Source organism: Spermophilus citellus, assembly GCF_964194105.1.
Source record: "Spermophilus citellus genome assembly, chromosome: 1".
NCBI lineage: Eukaryota > Metazoa > Chordata > Mammalia > Rodentia > Sciuridae > Spermophilus > Spermophilus citellus.
The window spans coordinates 86290186-86312896 of NC_138182.1; the positions used below are offsets into that span (position 1 = coordinate 86290186).

Sequence of the window (22711 nt, forward strand, 5' to 3'; positions counted from 1 at the left end):
GCCTTGATGTTCACCTCAGGCCCAGAGCTGGAGTTGGCAGACCACGGAATGAATCTCTGGAATCATAAGCCAAAATAATTTTTCCTCCTCTAAGTTGTTCTTGTCAGTCAGGTATTTTGGTCACAATGACAAAGGTGACTAACCTATCATCTGTGACAACATGAATGAGCCTGGGGGACAAAACGGGGCAGTCTCTAGGAAGAGGAATTTGTCAGTTCTAACAAAATTACCTATGCTTTTATCCTTCAATACAGAAATATAATTTTGAGGACTTTACCCCCACAATACAAAAATATGCATGTACAAGTTTATTCAGTAAAATACTATTTGTATTGCACAATATTGGAAACTACCTAAATGCCCAAACATAGAAAAATGAGTGAACAAACTTCATCATGTCCCATTATGTGGAAATGTACTAGGCAACTGTAAAATTATTTAATTAATTAATAAGGAAAAGCTTTAAGATCTGTACAAAGGAATTTTAAGGGTTCATTTTGAAGTAAAAAATGCAAAATACAAAATAATATACTATTATGTAACCTTCTGGTATTGAAAGAAAAGGAAATAACATACATGTAATACTCCCCACAAAAGACACCAGCAAACAATATGGTTGGTTACATACAAGGGGGAGAAAGGGGAAAGCCAAAGAAAGAGTTCCTCTGAAACTATAACATTGTTGTGCATTTTTTACTTTGGGGAACATGTTAAATTATGTTAAAATTTGATTATGTTAAAAACTCAAAGGACTGGAACGGGACCCTTAAATACAGTTGATTTATTGTCAATGGATAACTAAAACACATTCAAGGGAGGAATTTATACATTTAACTTAAAATTAAATTTGGAAGAATTATCCATTTAATCTAAAATTAAAATCTATAAATGTTCATATACCTTCTTAAAAACCTTTTACTACCTAAAACATCTTTTGTGACTTTCCCTTTTTTCACTGCTGGTATTAGTTATTTGGCCCTTCTGTCTTTTTGAAATTCTTTAATCTCACAAAATGTATTAAAGTCATCAGTCTTTTCAAAAGAATGCCTAGCACCATAGTAGTTCTCTATTACACATCTGTTTTCTAGTTTACTAATTTCTCCTTTTGTTAATGTCCATCTTCTTCCCCTGGATTTAATTTGCTGCTCTTTTCTAACTTCTTATGACTAATGCTTAGATCACTAAAAATGTTTATGATTTTCTCCTTCTTAACATTTGCATTTAATGCTATGAACTTACCTCCAAGCATGACTTCACCTCCACCCCACAAATACCGATACAGAATGTTTTCATATGAATTCTATCCAAAATATTTTCTAATTCCCACTGTAATATCTTCTTGCACCATTGGTTATTTATAAAATATTTTCCAGGTACCTTTTGCTATTGATTTTAGTTTAATTAGTTTAATTTAGAGAACACTATTTTATTTCAATCGTTTCTAATATACTGAAATTTGCTTGCCCCAAGAAGCTGATAGCTTAGGTTAATTCCATGTTAATGTAAAGTCACAGTTCTTAAGTGAAGCATCTAGACAGTGCAGGCAAGCTTATTAATTGTGGCATTCAAGTCCTTACTAAATTTTGTCCTATCAGCTTCAGAGACAGTATAAAACAAAATAAAATAAAAATCTCCCTGAGTAAATTGCGATTTTATTTTCTCTCTCCACTTCTTTTTGAAACCTATATTATAATCATGAAAATTCTTTCTAGATGGTTTGGACTTCCTATTAGAGAAGAGAAAGGTAATAGACCTCCTTCCTCTACACTTATAAAAATGGCAGCAACTGTTTCAAATTATTATTATCAAAAATAGTTCAATAACATCTATCTCAAAAATATAATCACTTTTATAAACATTCTCCAGAGTTTAATTGGGCCATATCCATAACTCCAGATACCACACCAATTTGTTTAATTACTGAGGTACATTTTGCAACTAATTCATACCACTGGGTACATGGGGAAAACAACAATGTTCTACATTCCACAGACAAATTACCATGACTTTTCTATAGTCCCGTGATACTGATTTTTTCAAATCAAAAGTACCTTGGTCCTGCTCTCTGGCAAGCAGTGTAAATTTCATCCTTTCCATTAGTATCTGTGCTATTACATCTTACTGAGCTGAGACACTGCTTCAGAATCACTCTCCTCATGCTCCGCAGAGCCACCACAGGCACTGACACCTGACCTAAAAGACTGCCATCTCTGCTCTAGCAGAATCTTCCAGGATCTGGCTGAGTACCTATTCTCACAGTCAAATAGTTGGGGCAAATGCTTATATGCAAATAAGAATCTCAAAACTCAGGTAAAGAATCAGCCTTAAGTGGCACCCTCCAAGTTCTCAATGAGGCATTGTCTCCCAATTTAGATCAGTCACACTTTCAAGATAACTTTTGCTTCTCCACAAAGGGCAGAACATTACAATAATCTCTTTACTATGCTATTACACCAACAAGCCCCTGAGGACAGGAATGTGTGATTCATCCAGATGGCCACAGCAACTAGCCATGCCTCACATGTACACATCCTCCTTCTACTCTTGCCCCCCTGCAATCCATCCTCTATACAACAGTCCTGGTGATGCTTTATAATCAAAATCAAATGATATCCTTTCCTTGATCAAAACCCTGCAAAGGCCTTCATCTGATTCTGAGTAAAATCCAAATTGTCATCACAGTCTATCTGGCCCCACATGATCTGGCCCCTAGTACTACCTGACATCATTCAACCCTCATATTCACACTGCCCTCCCTGCTGCTACTCAAGCACCTGAAAGGTATACTCCCCCACAAGGCTCTTTCCCAAAATGTTTGGTAGCTCATTCCTTCACCTTCATTCATGTCTTTGCTTAAAGTTCATCTCAGAGAGGCCTTTACTGACCATTCTGTCAAAACTAGCAGTCTATGACATTCTCTGCCCTCACTTGCTTTAAGTTCCTTATAGTCATTACTACTATATATACTTAGACATTGTTTATTATCTTTATGCCCCACTAGAGAATGTGAGTCCTATAAGAAAAGGAAAAAAAAATCTGCTTCCAAATCAGCGGCCAGGAATTTTCAATGTAAAGAATCAAGATAGTAAATATTTTATATTTGGTGAATTAGGTCTCCATCTCCAATACTCACCTCTTCCCTGGAGCCCTGAAACAGCCACACACAGTACATAAACAAACAGGAATGTCTGTATTTGAACAGTTTTCTTACAAAAATCAAGCAAAAAGTTAAGTATGGCCCATAGGCTTTAGTTTGCCAACCTCTGCTCTAGAACAGGCCTGATATACAGCAGCATACTGACTTCAAGTTAATCAACCACTCCTCTTTGGTCTCTAAAGCTACCTTTAATTAACAACACAAAATACCAGTACTCCGAGCTCATCAGAAATAATAACATCACTCTTGCATACATCGTCCACCAAAAATCCATTTGAGATCAATTATATTGCTGAATGACTGAAGGATATGCAATGTGTTCATTCTTTCCACTATTGGGTATATAAACCAGGTTTGTTTAACCCTCTGCATAACCATCTTTAATTAAGTTGCATTTTTACTTCATTTAAGAACATTACAATAATAAGCCTTACAAAAACCACTGCTCTAGTATGAAGATTCCTTGGGAAACTGGGAATGGAACCACCATTTAACCCAGCTATCCCTCTCCTCGGTTTATACCCAAAAGAATTAAAAACAGCATACTGCAGGGACACAGCCACATCAATGTTTATAGCAGCACAATTCACAATAGCTAAACTGTGGAGCCAACCTAGATGCCCTGCAGTGGATGAATGGATAAAAAAAAAAAAAAAAGTGGCATATATACACAATGGAATTTTACTCAGCAATAAAAGATAATAAAATCATGGCATTTGCAGGTAAATGGATGGCACTGGAGAAGATAATGCTAAGTGGAGTTAGCCAATCCCCAAAAAACAAACGTCAAATGTTTTCTCTGATAGAAGGAGGCTGACTCATAGTGGGGTAGGGAGGGGGAACATGGAAGGAATAGATGAATTCTAGATAGGGCAGAGGGGTTCAAGGGGAAGGGATGGAGCAGGGGATTAGCAAGGATGGTGGAATGTGATAGATATCATCATCCAAAGTACATGTATAAAGACATGAATTGGTGTCAACATACTTTATATCCAACCAGAGATAGGAAAAATTGTGCTATATACATGTGATAAGAATTATAATGCATTTCACTGTCATTTTTTTAAAATCAATTAAAAAAAAACACTGCTCTATGGGCTATTAAGAATGTCACTGAGTTCATCATCTACTATGCTACATCTCTGGATTTAACTACCATCTACAATACCAAACTAAAGTGCAAAATCAGGGAACATTTAGGAAAGGAAACTAATGTGTTTTTTATGGATGGTGAAAGCTGTAGGATAAAGCTGAGGATGATTTCCTTTCACTGTGTCCACTAGGATACTAAGTCAAGTTCCAAGTCAGTCACCATACTTATGACCTCTCTCCTCAGGAGGTTCACAGCTATACTACAGTTCTAGCATAAAGTAGATTAAATGAGGAAATATCTTAGCACAACTGATGGGAAAAGAGATGATGTGTGCCAACCTATAAAAACCTCCCACAAGACTCTAATCTTTCCCCAACCACCAGCAGGTTCCCAGTCCTTGTAAAAGGCTGAGTCACAAGGTGGAAAATGGCTGACTACAGGAGCCATACAGAGGCCCATCCCAGGAGGATCCTGATGTATACCTCACAGAAGTGAGCAACTAAGATTTCTTCTGCCAAGTCACTGTAATCTTGCAGTTGCAGAAATAGTCCTTGAATCTAGACAATGGCATGAAAACTTGAATCTTGTTAGAGCTAGAGGTCTGTTTTTATTCCTGATTTTCATATACTTTGTTTGCTGTTTTGCTCTTCTGTGGATGGAACCCAGGGCCACATGTTTGCCTCACATACTTCTGAGTCTCACTATTTATATTTAGCCTTTTTATTATCATGAGTACTTCCTATAAGCAAAAGCAGGTCTTCATTTAATCAAAGACAAGAGAGCCAAGCCTTCACTGATTATGGTCAATAAAATCATAATCATCTCAGACAATAAACATCTGGATAAATATTATATTACATTTAAACAAAACTTTATTTGTAACTTTCACTTATCATACACTGACCTAAGTCATAACACTTTCCAAAACAGGGAAACAATGCTGAGTAAATATCAAAATGCAGGACAATATATTTTGTCAAAATTAAGTTTGACAATCATTGGAAAACATACAGCCTAAGAAATAAAACCACAAACTTTTAAACTCTGGTCTGAAGAGAAAGTAACCATAATTGTAGCTTCCTGTAACACAGCTTTCCTAAACCCTTCAGTACCTAATCCCTATACAATTGTTTCAGATGATGTCCTGAAGGTCCTGAAGTTCTGTGGTTTCCACATTTTTATTTTTGGCTGGGGGGGGGGGGGAGGGTGCACAGAGGGAACTGGACATGTCAACTAATTAGGCTTATGTAACGTAATGGGCAAACAGCAGAAAAGCTATGAAAATTTTAATTACAGCTCAGGTATGAACATCATTATCATTGATAAATCTTGCAACCACTATAAATTGCACTGCCAACTTTTGAAAAGGAGTAACATTTTAATAATCTTCCTCTCTGGGATATCTCAAAGAACAATTCAACTGTATTGAAGCTTTGTGAAACAACATTGTTTGCACTGTATAATTAAAATCTGAGGACTGGTAACTAGGGAACTAGGGGATTTCTGTGTATTTCTGATTTTTAAATCAAAAACCAAAGTACTTAAATCTAAAAGATGTACAAAAATGGAGATAAATTCTATGGAAAACTAAGAATGGAGATATATTATTAAATTCTACTGGGTTCTCCATAACATACAATGCATTTGTCTATTTATACTGAAAATGGATGTGAATTCTATATTGAAAAATTACAATCTTCCCTTCAAAAAGTAAGCTCTTGCTTTTGAAGAGATAGGAAATCAGGCTCTTCCCCCTCATTCTAAGCTGTTTAACAGCCTATCTTGAAGGACACAAACATAAAGCATAAATTGCTATCTCTTTACCCCCTTTTGACTGAGTATCATCATCCCTCAATGTGGACTAGAGTTAATGTCATGCATCAAAGAATCAACTTAAATCCATGAGCTTCTCCATAAACATGAACTCTAAACTCAGGATAGAATGTGGCCCAGCAATGAATTACAAGGCCAGTTCAGAGTTAAACCCTGTCTAGGTATTATTCTAACACAGGATTACATAACAGGGAAAAAGAAAAAAAAAAACACCTTGTCATGTACATATTTTTGATGGGGCTGAAAGATAACTGTGATTATTAGTAGGGAAAAAAGACAAGATTTTGTAAATTAAACAGTCATGATAATGTACTGATTATTATATAATCATAAGTCAAAATAGATGATATTTTCAATCAATAAAAAAATTGTTGGATGTCTACTGTGGACAAAGAAGATCATTTCATCCACTTAACTGGTAATACATGGCCACCTGGATTCTAGTTCACAATCAATGGCATCCATGCTTTCATACTGCAACATAATTTCACTGAGCTGTTTGTGTACACAAAATGGATTACAGCCCTCAATGAAGACGCTGTGAGATGAACCAAAATGGAACTGCTGCAGCAAGGCAATAAAATCTTCAGCATGAACTAGAGCAACTTTTAAAAAATCCAACAAGGTTTCAACTGCTAGAAAACTGAGATATTCAAGATCCAAAGATAGCAAAGGTTGTAGAAAGACCCCATGGAAAGGCACTGAGTATTATCACTGTGAACCAAAGTGAAGACCTAAATACAGGTCTTTCTTTACATGATTACAATGTAGAAGAGGTTATCAGACAAACAGGGGAAAAAAAAAAAAAAAACCACAAAGCACTGATAAGTAGGAGGCATCCTGCTATCTGGTTCCTGCCCCCAGGAGGCTAAACTAATTAGCAAGACCACCTATCCTGTTTTTTGGTTCATCAGAATACAGGTCCAGCATCCCTCATCAACATGAGGCCACAAGTAGAGAATTCTCCATCATGAAACTTAGCTGATAAAATACAGCCATATGGATTCTAAATTTGCACACAAATTTATTTAAAATATTGTATGAAGTTACCTTAAGGCTATGTGCATAAGGTGTATATAAAACAAATGAATTGTGTGTGTAAACTTGGGTCTTATCCCCAAGAGAACTCTTTATGTGTATATATTTCAAAATCCAAAACACTTCTGGTCCCAAGCATTTTGGATAAGGGATAGTCAACCTGTCAAGCTTTCTGAGAGCAGAAGCTTGATTGTGTTAAACATTCATATTACCAGAAACTAGAACAGTGTCTGAGACATAGTAGGCATTCAAACATTTATGGACTGACTGCTATAGTTTACTTCTGGAATGTCCCCAAGATTCATTCATGCATGAAGCCAGGTGCCATGGTGCACGCCTGTAATCCCAGTGGCTTGGGAAGCTGAGGCAGGGAGAATCACAAGTTCAAAGCCAGCCCAGCAACTTAGCGAGGTCCTAAGTAACTCAGTGAGACCCTCTAAATAAAATACAAAAAAAAGGGCTAGCAATGTGGCTCAGTGGTTAAGCGCACCTGGGTTCAATCCTGGGTAGCCCCCTCCCCGGCCCCTGCAAAAATCCATGCATTAAAGGCTGGATTTCCAGAATGCTGCTACTGGAAAACAGTGGAACCTTCTAGGCAATAAGGCATAATGGAAGGTTTTAAGTCATTAAGGATTTGCCTTCAAAGGGTCCTTAATCTCTTTTTATTTCTCCCTTTGCATCCCAGCCATGAGATGACTAGTTTTGCTCCACCATGTGTTCCTGCTATGATGTGTTGTCTTGCCAGAGACACAAAAGCAATGGGCCCAATTGATCATGGACTAAAACCGCAAACATTGTCAGCCCAAATAAACTTTTTCTCTTTATAAATTAATTACCTGAGATATTTGTCTCAGCAATGGAAAGAAAGATGACTAACAAACTAAATGAAAACATTCACAATAGCCAAGGTGTGCAACCAAACTAGGTATCCATCAACAGATGAATGAACAATGAAAACATGGTACATGAACAGCCATAAAGAAGAATGTTAATTATGTCATCTGCTGGTAAATGGATGGAAATGGAGAACACCGCACTAAGTAAAATAAAGCAGACAAAGAAATCTGTCAAGGATCTAATGTTTCCTCTCATATGTGAAAGCAAGATGGAAAGGGTAGGGTTGGGGAGATCTTATGAAAATAGAAGGGAGACAGAGAAAAGAGAAGGAGGGAAGAGAGGGCATGATGAAATATTGGGGAACAAAATCTACCAAATTATGCTATGTCCAAGTACAAATATACCACAATAAATCCTGCTTTTATATATAATTACAAAGAACTAATTTTAAAAAAATAATAAGAGAAATTAGTACAGTTAGGAGATAAGGGAAAGAAAGGACGGAATGTGCAGTTATTGGGGAATAAGACTGATTAACTTATGTGCATGTGCATAAAAGGCACAATCAATACCTCTATTATGTATAATTATAATGCACCAATAAAAAATATTTTTTTAAAAAACTAAAATAAATAAAGTAAAATAAAAGATGAAATCAAGAATATATAACACAAGAGATCTTTTGATCAATTTCAAGACCACCACTCCAGGAGGCTGGGGGGTACCCTAAAAACAGGCACCAGGAGAAATTCCCAAAAGCACTAAGTTGAGAAATTATCCCAAATACTTAGATCAAAGCCAAGGCCTAGAAGTTCAACCCAAAGGAGGAGAAAACATTTTGGGATGTTTGGTATGTCTAAATTTTCAGAGAGAGAGAGACAGACAGACACACCAAAGAAAGAAAATGCTAACCTCCAAAAGTCCATGGAAAGGGAAGGAAGAGTAAGGGTACCTTCAAAGTGGAAAAGTGAAATCTGAGTATGGAAAATAGGCTCATCTAGAAGCACCTACCAACACAGGAGGACTGGTCCTGATACAAAACAAATAAAGCCAGCATTGAAAAGGTGTTGATGCTGATGTCAAAGAGTATTCTTCAGAAGAAGAGAATAGCAAAAAGGAACTGGAGCCCACAAGGACAACATGACCTAAAGGAGCATGCACATCCAGGGAAAGGCCAGGCCAGGCCAGAGGAACCCTGAGAAGGACCAAACAGTTCCAAGACAACAGTTTTTCTTTCTGGAGAAAGAAATAAAAAACTGTTCTTAAAATGTTTTTAATAAAGGCACTGCTTTTTAAAAAAAAAATAATAACCCTGCACCAGATGCCCGCTCTAGTTAATGCCCTTCTTCTTCATCATCAAGTTTTAGAATAAACTGCCTGCCCTGACAGACTTCCTTCCTTTAACCTCCTTCTCTCAATTCATAGAACAAGCTCCCCAAGACCTCTCACCAAGATCACTAATTATATCTCAGGGCTAAATCCAATGGAAACCTCTAAGTTGCTGTCTAGAGGAATCTCTTTCCAACACCTTTTACCTCTTGGTTCCTTACTACTGACATTCAAACATGCTCAAAGCCTTTCATGTAAAAACAAAAAAGTAGGCTCCCCCTTTACCCACCCTTCTGGTAACCACCATTAACTACCACCACCAAATTTCTTGAGCAAAGCTGTCTCCTCACCCTGACTGACTCTCACTCACTACTGACCCAAACCCACTCACTATTAAACCAAACTAGTCCTCTAGCTACAGTTCCCATTACCAAGTTGCACTTGGCATTCCAATATTAGCAAGGACCTCCTGGCTGCCAACCACTCCCTCCTGGGTGAGGTTCCCTAGAGTTCCTCCTCCTCCTCAGTGTGCCTGTCTTTCAAACACAAGAGTTCCTCAAACAACATTCTGTCCCATTCCTTTTTTTACTCTATACATACTCCTTGAATAACCTATCTACTTCAACAGCTTCTAATAATTATGGGCAAAGGCAGGTTCTGAAGCTTTCTCTGTGAACTGCATCCTGGGTGTCTTGGAGTCAAAAGAAATGCCCATTGAATCACAAAAGCATTAACAACTTAAATATTTATGTCCTAACAATTTAGTGCCCATTTGGAAAAAAATATACTTAAACTGAGAGAACAAATGAATTTTTATTTCATTCTTAAATAATGGTAAGTATTTATTAATGATAAATACTGTTGAGCACTGCACAATTTCTTAAATCTTTTTTTAATATTTATTTATTTTTAGTTGTAGTTGGACACAATACCTTTATTTTATTTACTTTTTTTAATGTGGTGCTGAGGATCTAACCCAGGGCCTCACACATGCCAGGCTAGCACTCAACGGCTGAGCCACAATCCCATTCCAATTTCTAAAATTTTGGAGTCAGGTTGGACCCTCCCTCCTTCATTTCCTGTTCCCTGCTGATTTTTACATGGTTCAGCAAAAACCACAAACCCCTCTTTACAGAAATAAGGCCATTAAAAGGAATGGAGTATGATCTAGTTGAGAAACTTAACTTCAGATGGTAGTTTTCCCAGAATTGGATGGATCTGCATTTTATCACTGCATTTTCCTCAACAATTTAAAATATATCTCTGTCCCCTGTGAGCTCAATACAGCACTCAGTCAGTCTGGAAACTATGGTGCTAACAATTCTCAATTCTGTACTAAGATCTGCAGATATCTAGATTCTGCATAATTCTCTTGCACAAAGATCTGCAAATATCTAGATTCCCTAATGTAGCTAACTCAGCACTCTATGTACCACAGGCCTGCCACTTAATTACCTTCTCCCCTCAAATACTGCTGTCTCCATCTGAGTACCCAAATACCCAGTGACAACCAGGCACTGCCCTAAAAGCCTTCCTCTCCCAGCTCCCTTGCCCCCATCCAACATTCACACACTCAAACAAGCACCAAGTCCCAACCACCCTACCCTCTCAAATCCCTCCTTCTAGCCTTCCCCCTTCTAATTCATTGCCTAAAGGGCAAATCTAACCTTGTCCTTCTTTGGCTCAGAAATCCTCAACTATCCTCTACTGCCCATAGATGAGTCCAAACTCTATATAACAGGAATCACCTCCATGGTTTGGTTCTAGTGTTTTCTCCTGTCTCACTTCTTGCCACTTTTCGGCCCTTGAACCACCACACTAAATCTGTGCTGTTTTCAGTTGCTCCAAGGTGCCACCTCCCTGACCAGTCCATTGTACACTTTTTCCTCAATTCAGACTTTCACCAATTCCTTTTCATACACTTCCTCTGGGAGGTCTTTCTTGTATCTCTGAACAATTCCTAAGCTCAGATCTGTGGTTCTCCTCACACTTCTCGTAGCTGGCCCATTTCAGAGCCAGCACTGCTACCAATGGTTAGAGGGTCTGAGAGCTGGAACAGCAAGCCCATCAGGGACCAACAGAGATGTTTGTCCTATTCATCACTGTATCCCCAGCACATATGACAAACTATTAAGGTGTACCAAAGGATTAAAACAAGTGAATGGATGGATTAAGTCATTCACATGAGGCTCACTAGTCCCTCACTCATTATAGACTCTATCGTGGTACATATCACACTGTACAGTAACTGAGGTAGGTTATGAATATCTTGAATGCTCTCATCTCTTATTTCTAGAACCTCGGTGATTAAAATAGTGCCTGGTATTTAGTTAGGCATTCACTACATGGCCTTTTTAATATAAAAAGTTATTGAAAAATATCTGGAAGGATACACCTCATAGTAGGATTACCGCTGAAAAAAGATTAGGATGACAATAAGAAGGGGAAAGAAAACTGATGTGTTCACCCCACATCTCTCTTTATCAATGTTAAGTTTATTTTACAATGTGCATTATTTATGTATTACTGTGTAAAATATGTTTGAATTTCCAGATTAAATTAAGTCATGGGTAAAGGACCAGTCCTGAAAAATGTACAGACTAAGCAGAATGTGATTCCAAACACCCAAATAAAGCAAAAAAATAAAAAAGTTGAAGAAGTACAAAGAAAAAGGACTGAGAAGAGAGGATGATTAATTTAAGGTCTATATAGCAATACTGAGCCACTCCCAGGGTAAAAACATAACCTATGAGTGTTCTTCAAATAAAAGTCCCTGAAATATAAAGAAAACCCTAAATTCTGGCCCAGGAGTACAAACAATTCTTTTAGTAGTTTAAATATGGATCCCAAGAGCCAAAAGATTACTTGCCACATGCAAGTTTCTATGGAAAATGTATACAGAGACACACTGATGATGAACTGGGGCTACAAGGTTGGCATGACCACTTAGCAAACTTATTTTTATTTTCTATTTTCAGAATTTTTACAATTAGTGTAGCACATCAACAATTAGGTCAGACATTTTAAGCAAACAGATAAAACAATACTATCAAGCAACTTCACATAATCAACTGGAAACTTAAGAGTAATTTTTATATAGAGATAGTTCTAGAACAAACTTCTTCTCACTGTTTAAGTAAAATACAGGTTCAGGCAGTAAATATAAAAAAAAAAAAAAAGTCAGCCAAAGTTTCCAACCTAGTGAGCTTTAAACATCTGAAAAAATACAACTTTCAAAAATATTAATTCCAATGATCCTTTAAAAGTAAAGAAAAATGAATACTATAAGGAAGCCATTAGAACCCTGAGAGAAGGAAAAGCAAAGACAACACACTGAAAAGTGCCTTTGGGAAAGGTCAAACCAGCTTTGTCCTGTTTAACCTCTCAAGTAGATAAGAGAACTAGCTGTAAGAATCACAGTATTGTTCCAGTGATAGAAAAGGAAAGTTTGGTAAAGGATATACAAAAAGAAACAGCCGGAATTCAATAGAATTTACCCTAGAAGTGACAGAAAAATAAGTCAATTCTAACAGTTTGAACTCAGTTTTTGATAGAGTCGCAGGCCTTTGAACAGTTTTAGATAAACCTAACTTCTAAAATCAAAATATATCAAATGGCTAGCCTCTCCTTGACAGTCAAAATGTCGCGTTCTATTCTGCATTTGATTTTAAGAGCACCGACGCAAAAACAAGCCTTCCTAATTTTCAGTTTTTGAAAATTCATTCATTGCTGGAAGTAAACCACCAAATTAAAAATTAATCCTCAAATAAGAAAGGATTCCTATTCCACCCAATAGCGACCAAGAAAATGACATGCTCCCATTCATCCCTAAACCCTCGCATAGTTTCTTAATAATTAAGAACTCTGCTCATCATTAGGGAACTATTCCTTGCAAAGGCCAAACGAAGAGGAAATCGCCATTGCCCCCAAGTACCAAGTACCAAAGACAAGAGAGGGAACCCTTGTGCATTCCTTGAAGCTCACCCAGGCAGCGCGAGGGTCAGACGCCATGACCCCCTTCCCAGGGCACAGGCAGCCTCCGGGATGATCCATCCAAGTCGAGCGGTTCCAGGTCGCTCAGTCCTCTCCTCTGGTCCTGCCCGCGCCACTGGCTAGCTGCCCCGACCTCTCTCCCAGCACAAGGAGAGCACGGCCTGGCCTCCGAGGCCAGGGACCTCGAGTCCCCACTGCCCGAGGGCGGAGGCCCATAGGTGCCACAGGAGGGCACGACGAGGGCGCGCCGAGGTCCGGTAGAACCCGACCCCATCGGCGGTGGGCACGCGGGGGCTGGGCCACGAGCGACCACACGCGGAACCGAGAGGGACGGATGGATGAGACGGTCCGGGACGCGAAGCGGCCCGGAACGTCGTGCGTGGGCCACGAGTAAAGGCCCGACCGCAACCTGCGGCCAGGAATGCGGACAGCTCTCCCGCGTTCGGTAACGCGCACCGACCATCGTGGGGGTCGGAGAAGACCGAGGGCGCGGGAGAGGAGGGCTGCCGGGCCGCTACGGCGGGAAGCCGCAGCTGACGCGGGAACCAGACAGGAGGACGCAGCTGGGCGGCCCGGCGAGGCGCGGCCCGCAGTCGGCCCCGCCGCCCGGCTGGAGCGCGCGCGGCGCGATGCCGCAACTTCACTGGACCGCGGGCCGCTGGGGGCCCGACCCCGCGCCCGCCCCTCCCCAAGAGGCTGCCTGGCCCGGAGCCGAGAAGCAACGGGCAGCCCGGACCAGGGAGTCCAGCCGGCCGCAGCCCGCACTCACCGGTCCACGGTCCCACCGCCGGCGCCGGAGCTGCGCTCGAAGCTCCATCGTCCCGCCGCGCCGCGGCCGCCACGCGCCCCCCCCCCGCAACACACCGCACGCAGCGGCGCGAGCGACGCCGCCTCCGGCCCGGCCACGGCCGCGGCCACGCCCCCTCCCGGCGGGGGTCCCGGCTGGAGCCGGAGGGGGGCTCAGCGCCGGCCCCACCAACCAGAGACCACTCACAGGGCCGCTTCATGAGGATTGGCGAGCGTCTGGGCCAATGGGGAGCCAGTAGGAGTGCGGAGCGTCGGCGCCGGCGGGCGGGGCATTGCGGAGGAGGTGGCTCTCATCCATAGTCCTCAGCTTGGGAATGAGTCTTTGGCCATATCTTCTTACGCATGGAAAGGTAAGGATAGTTTGGGCCGGGTTCACCGCAAGTGCCCTTATGTTTCCTCTGGTTGCCAGGTACCCAATAAAGTCCCTTGAGTTTCCACAATTCCCTAATCTTAGCTGAATTTTGAGGGCTCCTGGGAACAGGTCTATCTGTAGGTTGTCACACATCCTGCCCGGTTGAGGTTTCAATTAACCCTGAAAGGATTATAGCCCTCTTGCCAGTTGGCTTTATACCCTGCCCAAATCTGTTAGCCTTCTGCCTTCACAATCTTCCCCTCTTTCCATCTGCAGACTCTTCTTCCTTTTGTATTCCTCCCATTTCTAATTTCTGTCCGCCTTGCATGAGAAAAGGCTCCCTACCTATTAAAATATATTCCTGAACCTACCAACCTAAGTAAGCCCTGGCATAGGGAAACATAGCCAGGTGGTGCCAGATGACTGAGGCAAAAATAGACTTAAGAAAAAGGAGGAAAGAGGAAAGACAAGGAAGAAAGAAAAAAAAAGTATGCTTTCCTAGGTCTGGAAGAAAATGAATTTTAAAATATCTTAGAGATGTTATATTTATTTTACACGCATGTGTCTTTTAAATTATTTACAAATACCATCACAATATGAAAAAGCACTCTTAGGAAACGAATTTCAAATCCCAAGAAAGAATCCAAGAAAACCTAATTCATCTTATCTTGCTCTTGTCTTCACCAGAGGTATGATAGGTATGATAAAGGTCCACATCTGATCCAGCTAGTTACAAAGTAAAAGCTGGGGGCAATACGTAGCAATTGATAATTATAGCAAAATTCAAAGTATCAGAATGGCAGTAGAAAAAATAAAACACCTCCCCATGCCACTCTATTAATCTACAGCAGTTTCAAAGATTTTTAAAGGTCTATTTTAAGATGACATATACTCAGTTTGTATATCATACCAACATGAAATGTACTGATAATTAATAAGGTAAGTAGGATTTTAATGAATGATTACAATGTCCTAGTACTTGAAATATTGATACATGATAAATTGCAATAGAATTCAAAGATGCATTGACATTCAAATAAAAATGACTTTACTTCCTTTCCTCTTCATTTACCCAGAGGAATAGCTGCCATGTCTGTATTTAGGTCATTGATTGAAAAATATGAAGCCATGGGATGCCCAGAGTGTGTTTTCATAGTTGCTAGTTACATTTCCCTGGCCCCTCCTTTCCTCAGTAACCCTGCCTTACATGAATTGCTGCTAGGCTTAGTTGGCACCCCTATTAACTTTTAGTCACATGGTCCTGTTTTTTTTTCCTACAGGTCCTCTCCAATTAGATCATCAGTTCCCTGAAAGTAAGGTCCTTATTTTAAACTCCTCTTTCCTCCCCTCAAAATGGCTAGGTCAATACTAGACATGTAGTACATAGAATTCTACCCTTACTATTGTGTCCATAATAAAAGATTGTTTCAAATATAGTGAACTAGTCCTTTACATAAAAATTGCTTAGAGTATTCTTGTTAGGGGACTAGTGCCTACCACTGAAGGGTGTCTCCTCCTTAGAGCTTGAAAAAGTGTAACTGAATCAGAGTGTATTGGTTGTCTGTCCAGAAACTTGACCAAAGTGCTTATCAGGGGCACATCTTTTCCAAAAACAAGAAGACTGGAGAGAGTCCCAGGCCTTCTGCAGCATTTTCATGGTGCCGAAAGTCTCAGGCTCCTTTTAGCCATTGGCTGTACTGTCCTAGTCATGAGGCTTTTGCCTTCAACCTCTGATGATGGCTATTCCTCTTCTAGGCATTTTGTCACATGCAGGGAAAATGGTGTGGGTGGTATTGGGAGACAGGCAAAAAGCAAAAGATCAAAAATATTCATGCCAATTAAGTCTGCCCATTTAACAGTCTTTCCTCTGTTTGCCTCTGATTATCAAGACCCATGTCACATGACCATCTCTGTCTGCAAAGGAATCAGAAATACTATTTTAAACAGGGTTTTGTTTGTAAAAGAATAGAGGAATGCAGATACTAGGTGTGGAAATATTAACACCTGCTATAGTTACTGAATAAGTGAATTTGTGATTGAGCTCTATTTAATTCATCAGGAAGAACTACTTTTTAAAAATGCCAATGAATTTTCAATGAAAAAACTAACCATCTGGGCTGGGATTGTGGCTCAGTGAAGAGCACTCGCCTAGCACGGACGGGACCCGGGTTCGATCCTCAGCACCACATAAAAATAAAGGCATTGTGTTGTGTCCATCTACACCTAAAAAGTAAGAAACAAAAAAAAAACTAACCATATGATTTTAAAATGAGCAAAAGATCTGAACCAACAATTCAAAAAATAGGCATGGTGATATACAGGCGACAAATAAGCATATGCTCAACAACACATGTCATTTGGCAATTGCAAACTGAAACAATAAAATATCATAACATACCTACTAGGGACTAAAAAAACAAGCCAAATGCAGGCAGTGATGCAGAGCAATAGGAACGCTCATTCATTGCTGCTGGAAAAGATGCGATCACTTTGGAAAACAGTTTGACAGTTTCATATAAAGCCAGGTATAGTTTTACCATAGGACCCAGCAATCACATTTCTAAATATTTGCCCAATTTAGTTGAAAATGTTTTTCCCTTTTTGTTCATTTTTTTCTTTTCAGATATACACAAATGTAGAGTGTAATTTCACATATTATAGATACATAGATTATAACTTACTCTAGGATCTCATTGTACATGATATGGAGTTTCACTGGTCATGTATTCATATAGGAACATAGGACAGTGATGTCCAATTCATTCTAACATCTTTCCTATTCCTATCACCCCCTCCTATTCCTATCCCCCATTCCTTCCATTTTTTCCCCTTGTCTAATCCAATGAATTTAAATTCGTCACCCACCCCATTGTGTGTTAGCATCCATATATGAGAAAGAATAGTAGGCCTTTGCTTTGGGGAATTGTCTTATTTCACTTAGCATGATATTCTCCAGTTCCATTTATTTACCAGCAAATGCCATGATTTGATTCTTCTTTATGGCTGAGTAATATTCCATTGTGTTTATATGGCACATTTTTGTTATCCATTCATCTGTTGAAGGGCACCTAGCTTGGATCCATAACTTAGCTATTGTGAAATAACCTACTGTAAACATTGATGCGGCAGTGTCACTGTAGCATGTTGATTTTAACTCCTTTGAATATAAACTGAGGAGTGGAATAACTGGGTCAAATTCCAAGGTGGCTCAACTCCAAGTTTTCAAAGGAATCTCCATACTGCTTTTCAGAGTGGTTGCATCAATTTGCAGTCCCACCAGCAATGTTTGAGTGTCCCTTCCCCGCCCCCACATTCTCACCAACATTTATTGTTATCATATTCTTGCCATTCTGAATGGAGTGAGATGGAATCTCAGTATAGTTTTGATTTGCATTTTCTAATTGCTAGAGATGTTGAACATTTTTTTCTGTGAAGTGCCTATTAAGTTCTTTGCCGTCTTACTTATTGGGCTTTTTAAAAAGAAAAAATTTTGGTGTTAACTTTTTTAATTCTTTATACATCCTGGAGATTAATTCTCTATGTTCAATGCATGTGGTAAAGATTTTCTCCCATTCTGTAGACTCTCATCACATTCTTTATTGTTTCCTTTGCTCTGAAGAAGCTTTTCAGTTTGAGTCCATCCCGTTTCTTGATTCTTGATTTTACGTCTTGTGCTTTAGGAGTCTTGTTGAGGAAGGAAGTCCCTAAACTGACATGATGTAGTATTAGGCCTACATTTTCTTCTGTCAGTCAAAGGGTCTCTGGAACCACTTGGAGTTGAATTTGGGGCAGGGTGAGTTAGGGGTTTAACTTTATTTTGCTACATATGGATATACAGTTTTACAAGCACCTCTTGTTACACGGGCTATCTTTTTTCCAATGTATGTTTATGTTCCCTTAGTCTACTATGAGATAACTATATTTATGTGGGTTTGACTCTGTGTCTTCTATCCTGTTCCATTGTCTGTTTTTGTACCAATATTGTCATGTTTTTTGTTACTATAACTATGTAATACAATTTAAGGTCTGGTATTGTGATGCATACTGCTATGCTTTTCTTGTGAAAGATTGCTTAAGCTCTTCTGGGCCTCATATATTTCCAAATGAATTTCATGACTGCTTTTTTCTATTTCTGTGAAGAATATCATTGGAATTTTAAAAGGAATTGCATTAAATCTGTGTGGCAGCTTTGATAGTATGACCATTATGACAATATTAATTCTGCCTATCCAAGAACATGGGAGGCCTTTTCATTTTCTAAGGCCTTCTTTAATTTCTTACTTTAGTGTTTTGTAGTTTTCATAATTCTGTAATTATTTCCTGTCTTCTACTGATTCGGGGGTTGATTTGTTCTTCTTGTGGAGGTCTTTCACCTTGTAGTTAGATTGATTCCCAAGTATTTTATTTTATTTTATTTGAGGTTATTGTGAATGGGAAGTTTTCCTAATGTCTCTTTCAGCTGATTCATCATAGGTGTATAGGAACACAATTGATTTATGGGTGTTAATTTTATACCCTTCTACTTTGCTAAATTCATTTATGAGTTCTAGAAGTTTTCTGATGGAGTTTTTTGGGTCTTCTAAATATAGAACCATATCATCAGCAAATAGGGATAATTTGAGCTCTTCTCTTCCTATTGTTATCCCTTTATTTTCTTTCTTTGGTCTAATTGCTCTGGCAAGAGTTTCAAGGACTGTGTTGAGTAGAAATGGTAAAAGAGGGCATGCCTGTTTTGTTTCAGTTTTTAGAGGGCATGCTTTCAATTATTCTCCATTCAGAATGATATTGGCCTTGGGTTTAGCATATATAGCTTTTACAATGTTGAGGTATATTCATACTTTCCCAAGTATTTCTAGTGTTTTGAACATGAGTGGGTGCTGAATTTTGTCAAATGTTTTTCTGCATCTATTGAGATAATCATGTGATTCTTTTCTGTAAGTCTAGTGATGGGATAAATTACATTTATCGTTTCCATATATTGAACCAGCCTTGCATCCTTGGAATGAACCACACTTGATCACACTTAATATGTTTTATATGTGATTTGCCAGTATTTTATTAAGAATTGTTGCATCTATGTTCATTAGGGAAGTTTTCTTTTGGTCTGAAGTTTTCTTTCCTGTCTTTGTCCAGCTTTGCTATCAGAATAATACTAGCTTCATAGAATGAGTTTGGAAGGATTTGCTTCTTTTCTATTTCATGGAATAATTTGAGAAAGATGAGTATTAGTTCTTTGAAAACTCGGCTGAGAATGTATCTGATCCCAGAATTTTGTTGGTGGCGGTGGTGGTAGGCTTTTGTTTAAATTTTCTATGTCCTCTCTATTCAATCTGGGTAGGCTGTATGTCTAGAAATTCTTCATGTCTTCAAGATTTTCTATTTTTATTGGAGTATAAATTTCCAAAATAATTTTGGATTAATTTTGTATTTCAGTAGTGGTCATGATGATATTTAAATCACAAATTTCTGTAATCTGAGTTTTTCTCTTTGTCAACTTGGATAAGGTTTTATCAGTTTTATTTATTTTTTTCAAAGAACCAACTTTTTGTTTCATTGATTTATGAAACTGCTTTTTGTTTTTTTTAATTTCATTAATTTTGGCCCTTATTTTAATTATTTCCTGTCTTCTGCTTTTTGGTGTTGATTTGTTCTTCATTTTTCTAGGGCTTTGAGATATAATGTTAGATTATTTATTTGTTGACTTTCTATTATTTTAACAAATGAGCTAAATGCAATGACCTTTCCACTTAGAACTACCTTCATAGTGTCCCAGAGATTTTGATAATTTATTTATTTAAAAAAAGAAAGTCATTGATGGATGAAATATTCTATATATGACTGTTATGTCTAAATTATTAATTATATTTTTTAGGTGTATACCTTCTTTATTTAGTTTTGGTTTGGAGGATCTAACTAATGATGAAAAAGGCATGTTAAAGTCACCCAGTATTATTGTGCTGTAGTCTATTTGATTCTTGAAGTTGAGAAGGGTTGGTATCATATACCTAGATGCTCCATTGTTTGGGGCATAAATATTTATGATAGTTATGACTTGTTGATGTATAATTCCCTTATGCAGTACAAAATGTCCTTCTTTGTCTCTTCTGATTAACTTTAGCTTGAAGTCCACTTTATCCTATATGAGGATAGAGATCCCTGCTTGGTTACAAGATCCATGTGGATGATATGTTTTGCCCATCCTTTTACTTTTAGTCTGTGGGTGTCGTTGTCTATGAGGTGAAGTCTCTTGGAGACAGCATACTGTTGGGTCTTGTTTTTTAATCCAATTTGCCAATCTGTCTTTTTTTCTTCATATTTTGTCTAGTTGTAGATAGACACAATACACTTATTTATTTATTTATTTATTTATTATGTGGTGCTGAGGATCAAATCCAGCGCCTCACACATGCTAGACAGACACTCTACCACTGAGCCGCATCCCTAGCCCTGCCAGTTTATGTCTTTTGATTGATTAGTTTAGGCCATTTGTATTCAGTGTTATTATTGATAAATATTTTTTATTCCCTGTCATTTTAATTTATTTCTGGTTTTTAATTTGAATTAGTTTATCCTTTTATTGACTATGATTCCAGTATACTTCCTTCCTTTGCTGGTTTTCAATTCTATTTTTCATTTTTTCATGAAATATTTTATTATGTTTTGTAGAACAGGCTTTCTAATTGTGAAATTTTTTTAACTTTTTTATCTTGGAAGGTTTTTATATCGTCATCAATTCTGAAGCTAAATTTTGCTGTATATAGAATTCTTGGCTGGCATTCATTTTTTTTTTTCAGAGCGTGGTATATATTATTCCAAGACCTCCTAGCTTTGAGGGTCTGGGTTGAGAGATCACATGAGATCCAGGTTGGTTTCCTTCTAATGGTGACTGGTTGTTTTTTCTATGGCAAAAATTCTATCCTTATTCTGTATATTAGGCATTTTCATAATAATGTGCCTTGGTGTGGATGTGTTATAATTTTGTGTATTTGGGGTTCATATAAGCCTCTCATATTTGATTTTCCATTTCATTCTTAAGTTTGGGGAAATTTCTGATATTATTTCACTGAAAAGATTGTGCATTCATTTGGTTTGTACTCTGACCCTTCATCTATCCCAGTAAATCTAAGATTTGGTCTTTTCATGTTATCCCACATTTCTTGGAACTTCTGTTCATGGTCTCTTAACATTTTTCCTCCATGGTCAACTTCATTTTCAAGATCATATTTTTTGTCTTCATTGCCTGAAACTCTGTCTTCCAAGTGATCTAGTCTGCTGATGATGCTTTCCATTGAATTCTTAACTTGGTTTATTGATCCCTTCAATTTTGAGGATTTATGCTTGATTTTTTTTTTCAGAATCCCTATGTCTTTACTGAAGTGACCTTTTACTTCCTATGTTTTCTCTGATTTCACTGCATACATCATCCATTTTCTCAAAGATCAGTTTAATTATGAACATTCTAAACTCTTTCTCTGATGTTTCTTCCATTGTAGTATCCATGGATTCTGTTAAGTATGGTGGCTTCTTTGGGGCTATTTGTTCCCTTGATTTTTCATGTTGTTTATGTGGTTACCCATCTAACAGTATGGATCTGAGGCAGTAGAGTTTCTACCCTGTGAACTTATATTGTCCCTAAAGATTTCCAGTATCTCACCATTTGGGGGAAGACAAATAATAACAACCAACATGAACAAATACGTTAAACCAAATAGCTTCCACTGTGACATCTACAATGTTAATTGTCACAATAAACAGAAATGATGCAATCAGTTATTGCCTTCAGTAAAAACAGTGAGGTTTGCAAATGAGTTTACAATTTTGAAAGGTGGACAGCAAGAAAACAGAAATGATATAGGATGTGATGGTTATGAGGGAGGAGGAGAGAAAATAGAAGTAAAAAATTAAAGAAAGAGTGAAAGAGAGAACAATAGAGATTGGTTATTAGGAAAAAAAGAGAGAAAGAAAATGAAGGGAAACAGAAGTTAGAGAAAAATATATACAGGAAAATTTTTAATAAATAAAAATAAAAGAATATAAGACAAAGCTGACATATACTAATCAAACATCCTACTCCTGAAAATACTGATCCATGAAAAATAACTGGCTTTAAAAATGCTACAAATGAGGAAAAATCAAATATGAACACATATAAGCATCCATGAAGCATTCAGGTCCCAAACAAGAAAAAAAGAAAAAGATATAAAAATTTAAAGAAAAAGATCTCAAAAAGTTAAAGAATTATTTCCATTGGAGGTCAAAAGATTCTCAGCTT

General features: G+C 38.1%; 1 protein-coding gene and 1 long non-coding RNA gene across 6 annotated transcripts in view; one reads left to right on the forward strand and one right to left on the reverse strand.

The window, feature by feature from the left end:
- The window catches only part of WASF3 (WASP family member 3), a 123740-nt gene extending 109552 nt beyond the window's left edge, over positions 1-14188 (reverse strand). For all 5 annotated transcript variants that reach the window (XM_081283886.1, XM_081283887.1, XM_081283885.1 and 2 more), the window contains exon 1: positions 14050-14188. The gene's annotated coding sequence lies outside the window, so the exon portion shown is untranslated. The remainder of the gene's footprint in view (positions 1-14049) is intronic.
- A 149-nt stretch (positions 14189-14337) lies between these two features.
- The window catches only part of LOC308656344, a 77919-nt gene continuing 69545 nt past the window's right edge, over positions 14338-22711 (forward strand). The window contains exon 1 of the long non-coding RNA XR_014023705.1: positions 14338-14437. This is a non-coding gene — a long non-coding RNA (uncharacterized lncRNA). The remainder of the gene's footprint in view (positions 14438-22711) is intronic.